Source organism: Lepidothrix coronata, unplaced genomic scaffold (assembly GCF_001604755.1).
Source record: "Lepidothrix coronata isolate B3197 unplaced genomic scaffold, Lepidothrix_coronata-1.0 Scaffold48, whole genome shotgun sequence".
Taxonomy (NCBI): domain Eukaryota; kingdom Metazoa; phylum Chordata; class Aves; order Passeriformes; family Pipridae; genus Lepidothrix; species Lepidothrix coronata.
The window spans coordinates 2,987,052-3,009,243 of record NW_016690228.1 but is presented as its reverse complement, the minus strand read 5'-3'; the positions used below and the strand labels follow the sequence as shown (position 1 = coordinate 3,009,243).

The 22,192-nt window shown below is 37.6% G+C and overlaps 1 long non-coding RNA gene across 2 annotated transcripts in view; it reads left to right on the top strand.

The window, feature by feature from the left end:
- The window catches only part of LOC108497429, a 76,733-nt gene extending 65,565 nt beyond the window's left edge, over nucleotides 1-11,168 (top strand). The window contains exons 7-12 of one of the 2 annotated variants that reach the window (XR_001874828.1): nucleotides 804-1,003; nucleotides 1,677-1,828; nucleotides 3,372-3,559; nucleotides 4,954-5,040; nucleotides 6,639-6,748; nucleotides 7,829-11,168. This is a non-coding gene — a long non-coding RNA (uncharacterized LOC108497429). The remainder of the gene's footprint in view (nucleotides 1-803; nucleotides 1,004-1,676; nucleotides 1,829-3,371; nucleotides 3,560-4,953; nucleotides 5,041-6,638; nucleotides 6,749-7,828) is intronic. The other variant, XR_001874827.1, reaches the window with a different exon arrangement.
- The last annotated feature ends 11,024 nt before the right edge of the window (nucleotides 11,169-22,192 follow it).

The following is a 22,192-nucleotide window of genomic DNA, read 5'->3' as shown; positions in this document are numbered from 1 at the left end:
ACCATGAGAAAATGTATCTCGGTATTGTTTGGTTGTTTGTTTTTTTTTTCATCTGAAGAGGTGTTAGAATTTTTTTTAAAATGCTAATACAGAAGCTGAAGATTTTAAGAGTGGTCTGGCTTTCTTTTTGGTAGATCCACTATATGTAGTTTTAATATATTTTGTGATAAAATTGAGGGCTAAGTAACATTTTAATTACTAGTGCAATGGAATATAAAACTTACTTTGTAGAACTTAAAAAATAGCTTCTTCGTTTTTCTTAATTTTGTATGTGTCCTTTCAAGCAGAAAGAATGCTGGTACAGATTGAAAGTGTTCACACAGTTTTCTTCCTGTGTGCTTGCCAAAGGTGCAGGGAAGACAGATTTTTAAAAGTTGTGTGCTAGCTATACCAGTGCAGTCAAGAGGGATCTGGAAAGCTTTTATGAAATGTAGCTTTTACAAACTCTGTTAGAACTTGGAGATTGATACACTTTACAAGTTCCCTTTAAAGTATTTCATAGACCAATCTAGTTAATGCATCAGCATCTGACAAAGCACTTTTTAGAAGCTAGTAAAAGAGGTGGGAGGGGTTAGTCTTATACAATTTTATTTTTAAGCTAGAGTTTATTCTAAAATATACTTATAATATACCAAAATATACATTAGTAATTTTTGTGTGCTATATCAGCTTCCCATAATTCTGCTTTTTTTTTTTTAGCTAGCCAGCTATAAAAATTGACATACTGTGCTTGTTAAAGTCAGAACTGACTACCTTTATTTTCTTGCCTTTCACTGCATTCTCCTTGCTCTTCATCACTCCAGTAGAAGCACCAATATTGCAGAACCAAGCAACTGTCTTTGGTTTGGTTTGTCTTCATGGCTGCGGTGGGGGGGAGTGCACTTCATACGAACGAATGTGAATCAACCTAGTAGAAGCAGTAATTGGAGTCTTAGATTAAGTAAAAAGGATGTAAACCAGAACTTGATGCTGAGAGTCCTTAACTGCACTTCTAAGTTTCCAGGTATTTTTATACTTCTGAATTTCTCAATGGTTTTGCTTCCTGGTTTTTATTTTTAGCTGGCTTTGTTATTTCATGTTTATCTTATGCAGTAGTTCTCCAGCTAGTCTAAATCTGTTTGTTCGTGATCCTTGGAGAGATGGCTGGACACATGATATAGATTCTCCAAATTTAGTAGCAGTAAATTTCAGTAATCAGCAGTCATCTGCTTCACTTTCATTATTAGTACTTTACATTGCAAACAATGTAGTTCTCCTAGGCTTTTGCCATGGTTGTATGGGGGATATTGTTGATATAATCAGGAAATAGTTAACAGATAATCTCTTTTTTTTTTCCTTAGTTTATACTAACAAAACTCTAGATCAGTGCTAGCTATCTTTGTTCAAATATGTATCTTTGTGTTCAGAAGATTATCTAAAGCATTAACTGTGATTTTTTTAAATTCAACTTTGTAATAGTCTTAGAAATATTCAACTACTTGGTAGAAGGTATAGAGAGTGTATAAGTTTGGTCCTGAATGACTGTTCCTTTTTGAGATGAAGTGAGGCAAATTTATTGCTGGATTACTGTTACTTAATTAAAAAAAAAAAAAAAAAAAAAAAAAAAAAAAAACAAACAGCAACCAAAAAAAACCCACATGCAACCCTAGCAAAGAATTTATTTCTTTTTTTTTAAGAACTGCAGTCTTAAACATGAATGCAAAATTTCACTGTTACTTCAAGAGAGGAGCAGTCAAGGTGTATTCTCTTAATTCTTCTTCATCTGACCACAAAGTAACCTCAACTGAGTTGAGTGAATTAACTGAATATGTCTGAAGCAAATAATAAGGTAATAGTAGCCAAAAGTACACTGATATCTTTAAAGTAATGTTTTGAAATATTTCTGTTGAATCTTTTTTCTCCTTTTAAAAAATACATGCATATTACGTTGAAGGCTGCTAGCACTACGAATTAGGGAGAAAAGATGGTTCCTTAACAAAACAATAAGAAGGCAGAAGTAAAAGGATATAGTTCTAAATCTAACTTTTAAGAATGAGCAAGAGTTGTAAATTCTACTGTGTTTGCAGTATAAATATTGCAGTGTTGAGTAAGCATATGACAAAAATAAAATGAAACTATTATTTAAACTGGGAGGGAGGGGTGTAAACAGTGTATTAGAAAGATACAGCTACATACACTTTCAGATCTTAGTCTTAAAGTTTGAGAATGGAAGTGTTCAGACTTCTTGATAATGAAGAGTGAGATTTCTGTCTTTTGCCCAGATTAATTTAATAAAAAATCAAAAGCATTTCCAGCAAGAGTCACACTGTCTGTGTGTTTATTCATATTGAGTGGTGTATTAGTCTCACTGAACTGTGAGAGGAAAGCTTGGCAGATTCACCAGCAGTTGTCCAAAAAGCTACACTGCAAAATGTGCTGTCTAACATGAGTAACGTACTCTCTGCATGGAACGCATAGAGCAGGACACACTTGTCAAAGATGCTCTACTTCATGCTGTGCCATCTCAGTGTAAACCCTGTCTCATTTCTAGTTTAAACTTAGCTAAACTGGGAAAACTGAGGTACGGAAATGTAATTTCTATTGTCAGTGTTATGGAGGAGAGTAGCACTGCTGGACAAATAATATAATGCTTTAGACTGTGGAACACCAGGAGTCTTTCATGTTCAGATTTCTAATTTTAAACTGAAATAAGGTTGAGAAAGGGTCACAACAAACAGTGAAGCAATAGCTTTGCTTTCATAGTGGATCTGTGTTGCTTTGCATTAATGAGTAAGTAACAAAAGCAATGGAATATGGTTGTATGCAAATGGTGTTTAACACTATCAGTGAGGAAAATGTTTTGGCCAAGAAGTATCAGGAGAGTGGTTTTATTGTATAAGCAAAAGGCATGAGGTAAATTTTTAGTCTTATATCATGTTCTTGGGCATTTGAGACAACATAAAGTATTTAATACAAAGGCCTTTGTATGTTTTACTCCAAATAACTGACCTGTCTGTCAGATTGCAGGCCTAGTGGTAGCTTTTCGGATACAATATGTTACGCAGAGATTTAAGAAGTTTATTGGTAGTTATAGTATTGTTTGAAGAGCTTCTTAGTAGTTACAGTAGCCAGAAATTCACTTGTAGCTGGTTTTCATAGTGTCAGAAAGAGATAGAGTTTGGCTTGGTGTTGTCATAAGCTCTTAACTATAAACAACAAAACCTGAAAATTATATTTTATGTTGGGCTTGGTCTTTGATAAATCAAATAAGAAACACTGAAATCAAGGAAAAGCTCCTTCCTTGGGAACACTCCAATTGTTAAAAAAAGCACAAACATGCGCACACACTTTTTTTTGGTCCTCTTTTTTCTTTTTCTTTTTTTTTTTAACAGTTTCAGTTGTTTTTTCGAGCAGCATTCCTGACTTCTGTGTATGTGTGGTAGACCCTGCTCCTGTGGAATTTCAGTTGTGCATCTTCAGCAGAGCTCTTGCTTTCAGGGGTTCAGAAGAATCTAACAGAGCTGCCTGCATACATGATTCCCAGCTTTCATCAAGATCTTCTTAAGACACAAGGATGGAGGTAGGAGAAGCACTCTCAATAACACGACTATATTAGCTTTATGATCAAAGCATAGAGGTACAGATGCAGATGCTCCTGAATTTCAGTAGATTTCTGGCTTAGCTGTCAGTGTACTTCTTATCTTAGACTTCTTTTCATCCTTTTTGTGTTCCTCATCCCCTTTTCTCACATACACGGCCTTCAATTTTATGTGAAAATTTTCTTATTCTCCTTACAGATAAAGTATATTTTAATAGCAGTGTAGAAAATATATAGTCGTGTTGTGTTGGATTTTTACTTGGTTGGTTGGTTTGTTTGGGGGCATTTTGTAGTAAAGTTTAAAAAAAAACAAAACCAAACCCACCCCTCAAAATCATAAAAAAAACCCCCAACCTAGAGTCCTGTAATTCATGTAAGGTTTTTGTTCACATTTTGTATGGGTGGGTGGAATTACCTGCAAGTTTTCTTACTAATGTACTTACTGTAGAAAATACCATAATAGTTCTGCCAAGTCTTCATTTCATGGTGTGTACAGTTTAATTTTAGAGGGATTTACTCATGCAACAGAAAAACGCTCTCCATGCTTAAGCTAGAAGCTGAAAACAAATAGGCAATTGAAAGAACAGCATCTAGTTAAACACACAGTTTACAAATGAAGAATTTGGCTTGAATGTACAAATGAGAAATGTACTTCTAAAGGTATTGAATGTTGCAGCTGTCTCATTTAAATAATTTTCTTTCAATCTTTTAAGGTAAATCTACAAGTACAAAGCAGTATTTTCTCTTGCTGGGGGACATTTTTCATATTCTTTTCCCATGACAGTTGAAATAAATCTCTTACTACTGGCTAGCACTTCTGCTTACATCTATCGTTACTTTCCAAATTATCTATATGTGGTGGAGATTTTGTCTTTACCTTTTCTTCTCTTGGCTTGTGCCTAGCACAGTTCCTTCAGGGGGACACCAACTGTCACAGCATTTACAGTTAGGTTTATTTTGACTTTGCACGCAAGTTTTAATTTGCCATGGTACTGGGTAAGTTGGGCCTTAATTCAATCTAGTTTGCCTACTTTAGCTATCTGATTTAAATATCAAACAGGTAGTAAGCCGGGGGGGTAGTGTAACTGTAAATATAGCTGCACATGTATAAAATACACTGGAAATGGCTCTTTGATACAGTTCCTAAAGTTAGCATTCCTACCTGGATAGCTATATAAAAACAGTGTTGCTACAGCTACCTGTAAGTTTACACTGGCAATTTCACTTTAATTGGCATGGTTGTGGCCATGCACTCAGAATTCTAACAGATATTATCCTGCTTTATTATTGCAGGAGCAAAAATAGGAAGGGAGAAAAGAAAAACTCACTAATCTTTTCCCCATGTGGCCTGCCAAACCTTTTTTTTGTGCTTACAGATAGCCCTGTTAGTTTGCAGAAGTTGTTTATCGTGAACTGGCTAGAAGGCTTATTGTAATGAAGTGGAGTGCTTGGGTCCATGCTGTGTAAGTAGCTTTTGTCTTAATAGTTTGGTATAAAAACTTTAAAGAAAGCATAATTCATGTTATCTAGGGAACTAGTAAAAGTACTGCACACCCTTAAATCTCTGGCATACTTTAGTCTAAGAAAATGATACCTGGCAGGCATGTGAACTCCAAGTCTCTTGCCTACTTCTTCAAGTAAAAGTAGCATGGTCATTCTAGGCTGGGGGCCAATGAACCCCTGCTCCTAATAAGAGATAAGTTACTATTCTTGCTAACAATCTGTTGTGGATTTTTTTAAATTTTTCCCCTGAAATTAATTAAGAAGCACTTGTAAATCTGTCTGTCCAAAAATTGCAGTGAGAGTAAGCTGCAGAGGTAACAAAGGTCTTGAGGACTGATATAGTAGTTGATAGAAGCTTATTTTGAGTTTGGCTCTTATTCTGTTATATATGAAAGTTGTTGTGTTTTTTTTTTCACATCAATCTCCAGATGACCAAAAGTTAGATTAGAAAATAACCCAGACTTTTTTGTTTTCTTTTGAAGTAAACATCTGTATAATCTTTAGTTCCTCTAATCAGACACAATTTGTCCAGTTACTGGTTCATGTCCCATTAAGGTTTTATGCACAGTTGACAATAAAGTCTAGAGCACTGTAAATAAGCAGTCAGCTTGGCAATGGACAGATGTTTTATAAACATTTTGTAGTTTATTAATACAGCTGATGTTACTACATGAAAGCTAGCATTCAATAAGAAAATTCTGCATTAAGCTCTCAGTGTATGTTTCTATTTCCTTGAAGCATGGTAGACACCTTGGCATAACGTAGCAGCACATAATGGTTTGTGGGTTTTGAAAAGGTGCAGGCCATATTGTGCTGCCTCAAAAATACAAGGATTTCATCACCCTGAAGAGACATACCACTTATGAATTAGTCAATCTTGTGATGCTGATGTCTGTCATACTTTAGCAGCACGTAAATATTGGTGTTAAGACTGTAAATATCTCCAGTATTAACTGTGCTGCTGAAGTAAGGCTTTCCACTTCTGCACGTGAGTCATGGAAAAGGACATTTTGTGTATTTCCTTTGCCTTTTTGTTGCCACAAATTTGTATATTGTCTGTTTATAAACACTTTCTTGGCTTTTGTTTGTATTTTCATCTATTCAGAAACAATATTTAGAACTTCATAGTGTATGATGGTAAATATAGGATAGACATATATAACTTTGTGTTGGTTTACCTGAAAACTGAGCTTTTTAAAGAAGCCATCTCAAGCTACACCTGTCTAACAATGCTTTGGTAAGTGTGTTTGTTTATATTTTTTAAAGCTATAAAAATTATGTTACTTTAATTGTCAGTATTTCTTTATTAAAACTCTTAAAACTGGTTATTCATTTTTACAGCATTTTCTAAATGAATGGAACTGGGAAATTTTTGGTCATGCTTTTAGCAAAGAGAACTCACAAAGCAAAAGTGTCTTCCAAATTTTTTAACAAAACCTATTAAACACTTCATTTCTTAAACCGCTTGACTATAGATCCATAACTGTTTTATGGTTAGAAGTTTAAACTGTGGATCTGACTGTGAATTTACTAATTTTTTTTCTCATCTTCCACTAAGATTTTTCTCTTGCAGGAGAATCTTTCATTGAGATGATTGAAATCGCTGCAGTGAGAATGGAAATTACTTGGGCTCCTTTCCTTTTAAAAGCTGCATGCAAGAACTGTGTGGTGAGTCAAATGTAGACTAATGGTTATGTAAATGTCACTAATTTTAGATACAGATCTGAAAGTGTGTTTCCTTTTAAGATTTTATTTTCTTCACTATCATGACTCAGTATCACTTGCTAATCTAATTTTATTAGCCCTGTTGTATTTTACCATTTAAAATACACATGCCTTCTTCAATTAAATGCTCACAGAGTCAAGTTTATATATCATATAGATGTTTTAAAAGGAGGAAAAAAGCTTATCTGCACTGGGGATTTGTTTTCACTTCAGCCTTCACAAGCCTGCTACTGGTGCAGTTGCACAGGTACAAACATGATGTAGATGAATATGAATCCAAGTTTTTATAATTCATAAATTTGCATTATTTGACTGTATAGAATTTCAGCCTGGTGTATGTGCTGCTAAAAATTACGCTTTTCTTGTTTGCTACTGCTACGGATTTGAACTGTTGAAACTACTGATGGCTAAAATTTCCAACTTAGTTCAGACCTGAGCAGTTCTCAGCAGCAAACCTATGCATAATTAGATAGCCTATGTCTTTTCATAAAGAACACTTCCATGTGTACCTTTACCTATTACAGCTCTCTTAAGATACGTGACCAAACTGAGGTTGATTACTTAGAAAAAAATATGCTATCTGGCTCAAAGGTGAATAGCTTTCTCACTGAATTTCTTGAAGTAGCACTATGTTATATTTGCTTATCTTTAACTGCTTAACATTGAAGACCTGCACATACATTTCAGCCATTTGAAAACTTAGAATTGCTTGGCTAGACCAGATTCTGTGAGTTATAAAAGAAAAAGATGTTATTCTTCTACTATGCCACGTCCTTTAAAGATCACTGATTTTTGTCAGCCCACTGCAGACTTCTGCTTGCAGGGGGCCATCCATCCTGTTGCTCTTGTAGATCTGGTATTTTAATATATCCAGGATTTTTCCCAGGGACTTGTATGAGTAGATATGAATCTAAGGAGCTGATCAGAAAGACTTGAAAGCATGCAACAAGTCTATTTGCATGGCTTTGTCAAAGTCCAATGGCCAAACCGTGTGTTCCTGACTACTTCATTGTGCCCATGTAGGCCTTTATAGGAACAGACTGCTTCCTTCTGGTTCACCATGCAAACCCGTATCACTGGCACAAAGCAGGAGATGGCAGGGAATGGGAAGAAGCAGAAGGACGAAGGTTGGACCACCTTGTTTGTTGGCCCTAGCAACTTAGAACAGTTCAGTGACAGGACGAAAACACAATTTGAGCACTTGCAGAACCAGAGTTCAACTGAGGAACCAAAGTTCCTGTCAAGATTAAGAAAATGACTTGAAGTGCTTATGAAGGCCTACTCAAATTATTTGGATCCTAAACCTTTGGAAAGGATGTTGTATTTCTCGCATGGTTCACAGGTGACTTAAATAATATTAGCAGTTATATTTTCCAGAGGTTTGCCTGCATGGATGGTGCCATAGGCTGTGACCAAATCAAACCCCCTCTGCCTTGCAACTCTGGGATCCTAAGGATTGTGCCTGATGTGAGAAAGGAAGGCTCACTGTTTTCAGTTCAGGTGCTTATTTTCTGCTAGGCTTAGGAACTGCACAGGAAAAAGATGCCTAATTCACATAAAAGAGAAAGAAAAGGAAGGCCTGCTTGAAAATAAACTGAGACTAGTAGCTATATAGGTGTGAAGATGTCTAGTGAGAGGAGCGTGTCTGAAAATCTGATATTGAAAGATTTGAGCTGAGAACTAATAGGGGAAAGACAGTTCTGATAAACTGGAAAATCTGAAGGATTGAAATAGTTTGGGCAAAGATTTGGGGTTTGTTTCTTGAAGTTGGAAGAAGCAGCAGCCTGACAGAAGGGATCTGGCTTGAAGCAAAGAGAACAAGTCAGGCTTGGGGGAAAGGGCTCGCACACTCCAGATCATTCCTAACATTCACTAGGGTATTCTTGAGATCCAGAAGGGAATGTAGACTGTTAAGTAGTAGCTTTTGCTGTGATCTGCAAAATGACTGTCAATTTCATTCCCCTCATCATATTCCACATAGAAAAGAGCAAGCTTATTAGTGCCCTCAGCTACTACTTTGTGGATTTTGGTCCTGAAAAGGAGTCCCAAAATAACAGAGTAGTTAAGGTAGGAAAGGACCTCTGGAGATCATCTAGTTCAAGCAGGGTCGGGCAGAGCAGCTTCTTTAGGGCTGTGTCCAGTCAACTTTTGAATATCTTCAAGGATGGAGACTGCAACCTGTCCTGTTGAGACAGAATTTCATGCAGTTCATTTTGTACCTGTTGCCTTCTGTCCTATCACTGGACACAACGGAGAAGAGCCTGCCTATGTCTTCTTTACTGTCCCTTTCTTCCATCAGCAGGTGTTTAGAAACTTTGATAAGATCACACAAACACAAGCTTTTTCTTCTCCAGGCTGGAGTCTCAGCTCTCTCGGCCTTTCTTCGTGTGAAAGATTGTTCAGTTCTCTCATCATCTTTGTGGAAGTAAATAAAATACTTCAACTAATAAGGGGAATTAAAATTCAAAGGGGGAAATGTTTTTGTGGGGAAAATAAACAAAACACAACCTGATAACTGTAAAAAGAACATGAAGATCACAAAATGAAAAGGTAAGAGGTTAGGTAACTCCTACTTTAAGATTCTGCAATCTTCATTTGCCCCCTTGTGTCAGTGTACTATGAAGCAATCTTTGTGACCACACAGAATATTCAACCTAATGATAGGACTGGCTGGGTGCGGGTGCTGGGCCAGGCAAGATGTTTTTGGGCAGTGCCAGCAAGAAGCTTAATGCTGCTATAGGTGCTGCAGATTAGTAGAAAATTCTGTAGGCAATGGAATAACTGCTACAAGTAGAGGAAACCATGTCTTCGTGGTCACGTCAAGTGAGAATTCCTAAGAATTGGATGAGGTGTTTATTTTTCTGCCTTTATTCTTATATGATGCTAAACAAGTTACTGGGCCTTGGCTTCTGTAATACTTGTATTCCTCTTTAATTTAGAGGTGTCTAACTTAAGACTCTTATGTCTGAAGGAAACACTGTCAGTTTACATTTGTAGGTGAGTTTCTTGGGAGTTGTCATTTGAATTAAAATGTTCTGTAATGTTATGTCTCCCAACAGCCTCCTATCTTGTTAAAGCATACCTCAAACTGTGGCATACTATGATAGTTTCTACACCTCCATGTCATATTTAAAATAGGGATAATAGAAACTTAGCTGAAGGGCTGTTGGGGTTTGGTTGTTTAATAAAACGAAACACTTCTGTTTAGTAGCTGTACTAGAGTACATTTCCTTATGGAATTTTCTATGGCATTCTTCAATTCTGATTTTGGAGGAAGAGGTGAGTATTGTGCATCTTTTAAAGACAAGATCTGCAATCAACTTTTCTTGTTGCCAGCTCAAGTTGAGAAGCAGAGTTTCCATGTTGTTTATTCATGGTCTATTTGTGCAGTCCTGTGAACTCCAAAATACTCTGATTTTTGTCCTCTTGTCACTGATTCATTTTGCAAATGTAACTCTTATTATTAAATACTTGTACCATTTTTGAATGTCGTTTCAGAAGTAACATCTTCAATATTCTGTAAAATATTCTATACACTGAAGGTAATGTTCATGTTTCAGCTTCATCATGTTTGACAATAAATTTACCTGTGAAGACCTATTTTGCAGAAAGAATGAACTAGTTGTACAGTGGTAAGCAGTGCCTTGTTGAAAATGTAAAGTGACTTAGACCTGTGTATTTAGCACTTCTACAGGCCATTGTTCTTCAAATTTCAAAAGCAGTTTTCTTGGTACTGCACACGGCACACTTTGCTGAGTGAGAGTGGCCTGTACTGAGTATTTGGATACCAAGATCTGAAAATGTTTCAGCTTTTCCCTTAGTCATGGTATCTTGTTAAGTATTGAGGGAAGTCTGTCCTAGACAGGTAGCAATACTAACAGTAATGATGGAAATTTGAAATGTTTAGACTTCCTTTATCTTCTTCATCACAGCCTGTCACAGAAATCACAAGAAATGATAGAAATATATCCAAAGTGGTGAGCTGCTATTTTACCACAGTGTAACTTGAAGCTGAGCAGCAATTCTTCATGTAAGAAACAAGTAAACAAAAAGTTTAAAATGTATTTGAAGGAAAACACTATGTCTGAGATATATGTGAATCTCCTTTCTAAGGTGGAAGTTGCGTGTATCAGAATAAAATGTTTACCTATAAAGAGAAATAAGAAAGAATTATGGAAAAAATGCAGTACCATGAGTGACAATGCTCATCTTTCTGTGAGGGGGATAAAAATGTTTGGTGTATTTTTCACTACATAGTTTATTTCTGTTAGAATGTATTTAATGGCTTTCAGGTGCAGTTTTTTTCCACATTTTATTCACTTATAATAGCTCTGTATTTGTTAATAAATCAAATTTGAATTTATCTAACATTGCTTCTGTCTCTTAATGTAAAATTTGAATCTTACGTTTGAAAGTTCTGAAATTAAAAAATTAATTATAGCAGCATTTATCCAGTTTGTATCTTCAATCTAAAGTATACAGTGCTGAGTAGCTAAAGGCTGACTTAGTTTCTGTTGAGAGATGGGAACAATATATCCATATTGTTCTTTTCTGCTGTTTATAGCCACAGGAGACAGACATGGATAGAAAGGTTCACATTTCCCTATGTTTCTGCAGGGCAAGCAGTGGCTTTATTACCTATAAAGGAACTTTATACAGCTTTTACACTTTCAAGTGGTTTTAAAAGTAAAATATTTTGGAATTTCTCAACAAATACACAGAAAAACTTTAAGTATTACAAAATTTGAAGTATATAAGGCATAAATTATAGCATATAAAATCTCAGATGTATAAATTTTAATCTTTTATTGAAAGAAAGGCAAATTAAAAGCTTCAGGGGTCACATTATTGGACCAGTTAGAATAGTCAACAATAATATATGACTATGGTTCTACAGTCCTGTGATTCTCGAGCCAGGCAAGTTTTGGGATTGAGAGCCTTCCTGTTACCTTCAACATGAGCCTGCCTCTGATATTTCCATGGTGGTTTCATTAAATAACTTTAGGTTAGTTTTTGGTAAGCTTAGCCAGCTGAATGTGCTTGCTGTGTGAGCAACAGTGCTGGCACCAAGAAAAGCACCCTCCACTCTCAAGAATGGCAATCCAGTTTTAAAGTTAATTTAAAGTTAATTGCTTAAACCACTGTAAGGAATACTCAGGGCCTTATTCTTCCTTTCTTCATACTCCTACAGAGAGTCTTTGCCTATCTGCTCTTTAAATCAGTATTAAAGAGTCTAAAGACACCTTCATCTCTCTCTTCTGCAGAAGATTGGTATCTACATGTGAAACCAACACAAAAATGCTTATATAGATATATATAGCTTCTTAGCTATAAGAAGATATATATATATAGCTTTATAGCTAAACAACTGTGACACACCTTTCCTGTCATGAAGACAATGTGAAAGTGTCCCTCTTTTCCAACAAGCAATATCTGTTTTTTTAGACACATCAAAAAATACGTTAAGACTATGTTATCCATCTATGTATAATGGAACTTCTGACTCAAAAATAAAAAATTTTCAGTAATATGAGACAAAGATGGACAAGAGCTCTAATGTTTTGCAGGTATGAAATCTGTTAAATGGCCTGTGTGACAACTAATTTTAGGAAGCGTCTGTGGATAGTAGGTGGTACAGTCAGAAAAAGGATTTCACTGCAGAGGCGATAACATCGTGTAGCCAGACAGCCCCCTGTTGGTTGTATTGTTGTGGAGGTTCCAGAAAGGAATCGTGCTTGAATTCAGCTATTCATTGCTTTCAACAAGCTGGTTTTTTCATTTCCATATCACAAATAGAGAAAATGGAGGGGCAAAAAATGTGTGTGCTTGTAAAAACTACCTCTGAATGAAGTTTTATCTCTTGTATAAGACAAATGTTAAAGCCTGGTTAAATAGAGTATCTCCACAGTTTCTTAATGCCTTTATAGAAGCTTATTTTTAAAGCACCGTAGTGGAAATTTAGAGCAGTACTTTGTCCTTGTGATAAAACTTAAGACTAGCATACTTTAATATCACATAATCTTACTAATGCAAAGTACTTAGATAAACTGCTGTCAAGAATGCAAGTAATAGATTTTAAAACATAAAAGTTTGTAAGCTGGCAGTGAACTAGCCTGATACACGCTCCAGCTTTATTTAATGACTGAGACTCTCTTGCAGGCACATCTATGGGAGCTTCTGCTATTTAACAAGAGGCTTGGGTTTGGTTTTTTTTAATCATTTCCTTTGCTTTAATCTGTTCTTTGTATGTGTTTTAAGTTGCTACCAATGCAAGTAGCTGTATACTTCCAGTTTGTGTTTTCCCCTGTGCTGAGAAACTAAAAACCTTGTTCTTCAAATGAAATAGATGTCTAATATATTGGAAAATTAAAGGACACAAATTAGGTATTTTGGTGGTTTTTTTTTCTTTGAAGTGTTTGTAAAGAGAACCTAGAATCTCCCTTGTATTGGTTACTGTATATCCATGTGGTAATGGAATGCTGTAGGTACTGTATGAGGTAGCCAGGAAAGTTTCCAGAAAAAACTCTGTCTCGGGGGCACAGGGTCTTCTGCTTTGACATAAACAATACAGAGGTGATCTCTTTCTTCATCAGATAAGGCCAAGGTTATAACAGCTCATCTTCATCTGAGGAACTGGAGTTGTGGCTGAAAATCCACAGCTGCAACAGTGTTAGGGAAACTGATGTGAGAGTTAATCTTCTACTACAGTACAGAAGATGTAGCATGATGCCAAGAAAGCCTTAAGGAATCTTTCTGCCCCTCAAAACATGTTAAAAAATCTATTGTAATCAGATATCTTTAAACTGCTGACAGAAACAACAGAGGGTAAGGATACATGCTGTGATTGAAAAGGGGGAATGGGAAAGATAGGGTCAGACCAAAGAACTGGTTTAAAATTGTCATGACTTGCTAAAATCCATCGGAAGAGTTTAAGAAACTGGCTGAAACAATCTGAAACAAGGTGAGAGTACTCTTCCATGAAACAGAAAACCTGGTTTTCAGAAGCCCAAGGAGATCGAAGTTCACCTCTCTTCTGAAAAAGTACCCCATGGAAGTTGCCACAGATGTTGCCCATCTTTCTTGCTAAATCAAGGATATGTACAAAAAAGAAATCACAAAATGGTTTTGTTCAAAGATTGTTGGCAGTGATAGCTATTACTCTTAGCAGATGAAAGCAAGCTGCAGGTAGAATTTCAAAGGGTAGTGGAATTTGCTTTTATTGGACTAACTGTGCAGTTCCTTGCAAGTTCCATATTTTTTCCTAAGATGTTTCCTGAAGTAACGGTAAAATGAGCATACAATAAATATAAGTACCCATTAAAGCACGCTAAAGGAATACCTTATGTTTCCAGCAGATGAACACTGAGATAACGAAGTGTTTCTGAATTGCATCACAGATCTCTATTATGCCAAAGTTCTGTTTTTTATTGCTAAAGAGAGCACCAGTAAAGGTGGCTTTAAACTGCTTTATGCTCCTACATTCTCTAAATCTGCTGAAGACAGAAAGCAGGGAGCAACTGCGTGGCTGTTCAACAGCGAGCAAGGGGATTCACCTCTTCTCTCCTGCAATCTACCTCAAACTGTTTTCTTTTTATTATATTTGAAGAAGCTTTTTGAGTTTCAGGGGGGGTTTGTTTGTTTGTTTTACAGGAGAGTTTACAATTCTCCTCACAAATTAGCAGCATAGGTAAGAGCCTGTTCTAGGTTGAAGAAGATTCAAATAACTTCTCATGCTCAGAAAAATTACTACATTCTTCCTCTTATGAGGAGTGGTTACATACTCCATTTCCAAATCACGATTAAACTTTAGGACTTCCTCATGGTTCTTGGAGTATCTTTAATTTTTATTTTGTTTGAGCAATTCTAGTAGCTTAGAACATACAGGTAACTTGCAGAGCTCTTACATTGTGATCCCACTATTTTATGCTTACTCAGGCATAAAGCAGCCTGAGAAAGGCACTGCCTTACTCTATGAATATATCTCAGTTTCATCTAAAACTGCAGCTTTTAGAGGCTGCAGTTTAGCTGTGAGCAGTTGTCCAGAGCAGTGGACATTTTTAATGGTAATTAACAAAATCCTAACTGTATCTCCATTTTTGGTTTTGTTGTTTTTTCATATTTATTCCAGAGTTCTTTTAAAAATAGCACTTGGTCCTGGTAATATATAGTGTTTGAGTTTCTCAGGCTGCAACAGGCTCTTTTGAGACACTTAGGCCTGAGGAAACTACTCTGAATCCCCATAAGGCTTATCCTTGAGATACGAATTTCTTTGTCACCCTGTATGTTGAAACCAAATAATTTATATTGTGCTTCCTTACCTTTGTAATTTTCTTTCATCTGCCTCTTGCTATTACATAGATAAAGCCAAAAAAAGCCCTTCTGAATTCTATTATCTTTAAAAGTACTTGGAATTCTCGTGTCTGTCTGTGTGTGTGCTGTGCATTGATACACAGGCGCTGCTTGCAGCCATTCGTACCTGTGCATCTGGAACTCTTTGAGTGGGACAACGCTGTTCAGCAGCACTTGTGAAAGCAACAACTGTTTCCTTGTGCAAGAGCAGTGTTAATCCTGCCACCCCTCATTTTTTGGACTACCAGTGGCTACAAAGAGAGCTTTTCATTAGCCAATGATAGTAGCAATTTTCTTTTTCACTAATCTTTATTAGTGTTTTCTTATTTGCTAATTTATATTAACATTTAAATAGATGTTAAGATGTGGTTTAGTTTAGAAACTAGCGCTTCTGGTTTGTTGTTTTTTTTATTTTCTCTTTGGCTGGAGAAACTGCTTTAGCCTATGAAGAATTCCTTGTCAATGCATACCCCATGAATGAGCACAACCTCCCTGGTGTTCAGACACTTACTGTGTGATGTAGTGGTGTCATTAAAGACTATCTGCATAAGATACATTTTACTTGACTTGATGAGCATCACATGAATCCTCTAAGAAGGCTGAGCAAGCAAAATATCTTGCCTCAAGATGTCACAAGTGATACAGGCAGACACCTGGCCTCTGGTTCTAGTTTGCCTGAGCAGAAACACTTGAGAAAGACCAGAACTTTTTGCTTTGCCCACTTCTTGTCGTAGGCTGTCAGCAAGTCTCCTAACATGGCTAGACCTCGATTAGAGGGTGACAAGGAACAGAACATTTGCAAAAGGGATCCTGATTTTCTTCTACATAAATTCTGAAGAAGTTAAGCATAGCTCAAACCTGGGAACACCAGGCAGTCCAGTGATGCAGAATTGGAATTTTCCTGGTACGTCATCTACAGTTCTTGCATCCCTTGGCAGCCATGATTCTATAGCAGAAATTATCAGTAACAATGACACCAAAATTATTTATGGCAAGGTCGAATCACTTTTGGATGGCAGTGTTATGAAAGTTCAGCAAGGCTAAGCACTTTTTAACTACTTACAGGCTTTTTTGGCTCAGCAAGTAAATCCTTCAACACTTCTGCTTGCTTGTTCTGCTTGCTTATTCTGCTATCCCATTAGACAGGATAACTTTGGGGCCAGACAAGAAGGGTTTTCACAATCCTACGCCTTTCCGAGCAGAAAATCCCGAGTCTTTAGCGTGCATTTCTTGCAAAGCCGAGGTGATGCAGCATCTTTATGCACAAGAAAAGACCGCCCCCCACTTTGCTACAACCTCCTTTCAGGTAATTGTAGAGAACTTCTTTGTTGTCCCAGGCAGCCAGCAACAGAACAAGAGGAAATGGCCTCAGACTGTACCGAGGGGAGGTTTAGGTTGGACATTAGGAGGAATTTCTTCTCAAAAGAGTGATTAGATATGGGAATGGACTGCCCAGGGAGGTGGTGGAGTTACTGTCCGTGGAGGTGTTTAAGAGAAGACTGAATGAGGCAGTCAGTGCCATGGTCTAGTTGACATGGTGGTGTTTGGTTGGTTTGGTTGGACTTGATGATCTGATCTCAGAGGTCCTGAGAATGAACCAAATTCATTCCGTGAAAGCTGCCTCCAATAACAGCAAGTACTGATAACTAGAGCAAAAGGAAGCTGAAGTTTTATCTCTGCTGCAGAAGGAGCTACCTTCTGAAAATGAGAGTTTCAAATAGCATATGATTAATTCATATTGCACATAATAATTTAAAATGGTAAGAATTGCCACAGACATCTAGAGAGGAATTTAGATATGGTGCAGTAGAGAGCATTGATGGCAGTAACAACATTTCTGGAGACAGACATCTTTATAAAAGCTATTTCTTTATGGGTTTTCTGAAGCACAGGCTTTGCATTCTCTTTTTATAGACAAGGTTGTACACACTGTTCTTAGATCCCCAAGACAAGTAAACACCAGTTTCCAAGCACAGGCATCACAGAGAACAGGTTTTCCAACCATGCAGACCTTCATGCCCTCCAGGAAAGCAGCGCAAGGCTTTGCCTCCAGTAGACCTGTATGCTTGTCACCACTTGTTTCAGAAGAGCAAAAACTCACATATGCATCTCCTAAACACTTCCTAAGTGATCTAAGAACTGGCATTAGATCCTTCACGGATCCTCCATGGCTTTATCTTGGTGTTGAGGGTAGACCAAGAAGACCATCTCCAAAGAATAGAGATGATCCAAACCACAGCCACCTGATGTTCCACTAGCTTTCTGTGACTTCACATGATCAGCTTTTCTATTCAGTCTCAGAGCCTACCTCAGAAGCTCAGTGAGAGCATGGGTCATGAGTCAGAGGACAGTGAGGCACTGGGACAGGTTGTCCAGAGAAGCTGTGGATGCCCCATCCCTGGAACTGTTCAAGGACAGGTTAGATGGGGCTTGAGCAACCTGGTCTGGTGGAAGGTGTCCTTGCCCATGGCAGGGAGGCTGGAATTAGATGATCTCCAAGATCTCTTCTGACCCAAACCAGTCTATGATTCTGTGGGTCTGACTTTCAGTAGCCATCCACAAGACACTGCTACAGCACAGCTTATGAATACAAACTGTAACCAACAGAGGAGTCACACAAATGTTCCTGTGCCTGTGAGTGCATTTTCCAGCCAAGTTCTGCAGGGAATCTCTGAAAGGTGAGTCTTGCAAATGGATCGCCTTTTGTCCATCCTTCTTCCAAATGTATCCACAGAGATTTGGGGACTGTGTATGGACACTAGGGAATTCTAGATTACACTATCACACTTCAAATGTCAAAGAAAACTCCATAAAAGCAGAAAGCACCATTGGCCTAATCAAGATGGGAGAAGTATCTCAGTTAAATTAAGGGCCATGCAGATACAATTTTTTATTTACATTCCTGACGTGGCCATAGTTAATCATTTAAACTATTAATGTGTTCCAGAGATCCACAGTTTACTGAGCCATCTTCAGAAGATAATGTTTTGAATGATCATAGGTAGCAAAGGAATATTACATGGCTTAAGGATCAAGTTGCAAATGGGGAAAACAATGTAAACCAGTCTGTTCCAGGAGATACATTTCCAATTTATGGAAAATTAGGAACTTACTAATAGGGTTAGTGCTCACCATACTGCAACTGGAATTGAAACAAATTCCACCAACAGGAAATATCCAGTAAGTATCCAGCAGGCTTATCACCCCAGTGCTGCCAAAACAGTGCTGTTATTCTGATCTTCAGAGTTTGTCTGTTTGACCTCTGAAAGCTTAGCTTCTGTTTGCAGATGTGAGGCATCGACATGATTAATCCATCTGATGTCTGGATCCTGCAATGTTTCACTTCACAGCACATATGCAGAAATTACCTCCTAGAGAAAAATTCTCTTCTTCAGGTATGCAAACGATTGATGTAAGATGTTCTGCAGATGCAGAACACACTGGAAAAAATAAAAAGTCCCTATAGTCTCATGAACATTTAAGTCTCCTGTCTAGATTATTCTGTGCCATTTCCATATTCAAATAGCAGCTATCACCCACCCGTTCATTCACCTCTATGAGATCTGCTTTTCCTTATCCAGTGGAATTGAAATTTCTGACAGTTCTGTTAACTGTCCTCCCTTCAATACAATAAGTTGTGTCTCTTTGGTCCCAAAAAAGCTGTGACTCTTTCCAGCCTAATTTTATTCCTTAACACCCTCTTTGTAATAGGAAAGAAGTGAGTTGGCCACCTTCTGTGGATCTCTGCCTGCCCTCATCACGTAGCCTTTTCCTCTGTTCCACCAGTACCAGGCTGAGGAGTGGGCTGAAGGCATATTAAAAACAAGAAGATTAAAGGATAGAAGGATGAGCATGCCTTCTGTTTATTGTTGAATACAACATTCCAAATAAACCGGTATGTCAGCAATTATTTTATTACTCAGTTTAGATATCACTGGGGAACAAAACCAAAAACCATAAACCAGTCTTTTCAGAAGGCCCTCAATGAAAGCTACAAACTGCCTTTGAAATTCAAAGAAAACTCAGTTCCTGACTCCAAAGTACTAGTAAAACCCCAGACTTGATGTTTCCAATCTATTGCCTTTTTTTCCAGTGGAGAATCAGGATGGAACAATGTTGCAATGTTTAATTCTTCACAGTTTCAGCAAGCACTCAGCTGACTGCTGTAACAGTAACTTGCTTAGAAAGCAAAGCCCTAAATTAATTTTCTTCAGCAGACTTGTACACATTACTGTTTCCAACCTTTAGGGCTACATTCATTATCCTTCTGACCAGAAAGAAGCTACCAATTATTGAACCATTCCATCAGAATGAAAACAGAGTAGAAATGGAGGAAGGATTCTTGGAAAAATTTACACATCAGATCACACTTCAGGGTGTTATTTTAGCAGAAACTACATGACGGTCTAGAAAACTGACATTCCCTTTTTTTTTTTTAAATAGAAGTCAGATTTATTTGTATTTTATATGATGACTAGTGATTTACATTTCACCCACCCATTTGAGAATATTCAGGGCTCTAGGCATATCTCCAGCCAGAACCAGACTATTCAAATCATTGTTGGTCCATCCATTTGCTAGTCACAACAAGGCCTTCTGTGACTAATTATGGCCTGACTGCAGCAGGAGAGGCAGCTTCAAAGAATGGGAATCTTCAGACACACTAGCAGTTCCTTTGGTTCCCAAATTTGTTATTTATGTGGATTACATTGAGTTGACAGATTTAACTGGGCTGTTGAAGATATGGTCAAAGAAGCAGAGTCATTCCCTTCCTTTTTATTGTTTTCTGAAGACATAACAGTCATATGCATCTGTCACTAAAGAGAGGAAGTTCTCCATCACTGAACTTCATTTGAGCTTTTATTTGCTGTTTCAGTAGCATCTGGGAATAGATCAATATAATATTTGGTAGGGAGTTTTATTTCCTCACGATGCACTGTAAATCTTTTACTGAAGATACTCCCTCTGTTTATTGTTGAAAATCGATAAAAATAAACCTTGTAAAGTTAAAGCCTGGCAATGGTTCAGCACAAATCAGAGGGAAGGAGTAAGAAGCAATGAGCCTCCCTTCTCCTCTTGGAAAACTCCCAGCTTGTTTCTCAGTGAATATTCAGTAACACTTTTCAGCAATCTGAGAACAAATTTAAAAAAAAAAATTCAAAGTTATGAATGTTTCGTTGTGGACTCAGACAGGGCTTCTGATCCACTTTGGTGGCTTTCTGGTACTGAATTGGAATATACCTTAGACTTATCCACTTCAGAGACAGATAAAAGCACATCAGCCTTGCTCTGCTCAGATTAAAGGAGTTACTGTTGAGTGTTGGAAAGCTAGAAAACAACCAAAACAGGTAGAAAGTAGGAACAGCCCAGTGTGCAGAAAAGTTTCTCCAAAGTTAACAGAAGTAACTACCCCTGGGCGTGATACAATTACTCCAGCATCATTCTTTCACCCTGTGGCTATTATTCCTCATATACAGCATCTTAGGGAGTAGTCTTCTACTATTTCCATGAAAGTCAGTGGTTTGGAATTATTTAGTTAAGGGGAAAATTTCCCAGTGCTGTGGCCAGAGCAAAGAGATCGGTCTTAATCTAAATAGTATCTCAGTCTATAGTATCAATTTTAATAGCTTTATTTAAACATCTATTCTTAATCAATTATACGTTCACATGAACACTGGCTGCAGAACCTGTAAGAATGCACTGACTGCACTTCCCAAAGAAACAAAAACCCCATGAACTGTCATATTGAAATCAAAACTCAAAGAACAAAAACGTATTTCACAACAGACTCTCTCCTTCCTGGTATCAGCAGATTACTGAACAATTCAGGTGGTAAATAAATGACAGGTCCCCAGAACAGATAAGAAGGACAAAAGAGAACTTTCCACTGTGTGAAGAAGCAGATAAAAAATTACTTAAAAGCACAAAAAATTTAACCAATCACTACAAAAGGAAATCATCGCAGTACAAGAACAGGAAGATGGAAAAAGTGTGGTGCCTCTGTGGCACTGGGATATCCAACAGGCACCATAAGATTGTGCTGGTAAAGCCCTTGACAGTCTTGAACATAGAAATACAGGATGCAATCCAACTATAAAGGAGGGAAAAATGATTAAAAATGATTAAAAATATGAAGCAAATTAGGTGTTGTCTTTCTCAATCATCTGCCTTTTGCAAATCCACCAAGCTATCACCTCTTCTTGGATGATCTACTTCTGCCATGTAAACTGCTGTCCATGTGGGACAGGATGACAGTGTTATCTTCCCGTTTGGTTCCCTTTCCCTCTAGTGATCTGTTTACTGCTCTGGCAGCCTGCTTGCCTGGTACAAAGCCAAAGAGAGCTCACTGCTTGCTGTGAGCGAGCGAGGGGGCTGCCCAACACTGCAGCAGTCCCTTTCTAGCATCTTGGACAGTGGAACAGTTTGCACATTTCTGCTGAATCCATGGAGTAATAAAAAGGTAAATACCTCAGTTAAATTTACTGAAATCAGCAAATTTTGCATCTTCCCAGGAAAAAAAAGGAATTCTCTTGAGAAAGTTGGCAATGACTTGAAGAACTGGATCGTGTCGGGGATAACAAATTTCGTCATTGGAAAAAGGAGTCTAAATGTGTCAAAATCCCATTCCTATTTAATCAAAAATAGAGTAGATGTGAGCAATCAGAGCTTCTGGCTCCCTCACATGTAAAAGCATGACCAAGTCACCTACAATACGCTGCTAGTCTAACAGAGATTGTGCTGTGAGGTATCAGAGTTAACTTGCCTGCCAAGATCTGGGTGAAAGTACTCGGTTTAGCATATAATCTGGTTTTGACCAAGAGGCTTTTAGAATCACTCAGACTCGTAGTTCCCATCAGCCAAACTCACTTCTACTTGTACAGCTGTTCCCTTCTCTGCAAATGTACCAGTGTGAACCGCTCTGCTGAGTGCATACCACATGGTCTGCTCTCTGCTGCATCCCTGCTTTTTGGGACCTCAGAACAGAAAGTGCAGTAACAACATTGGCCACTACTAAATTCCTGCAGGTTACACTGCATA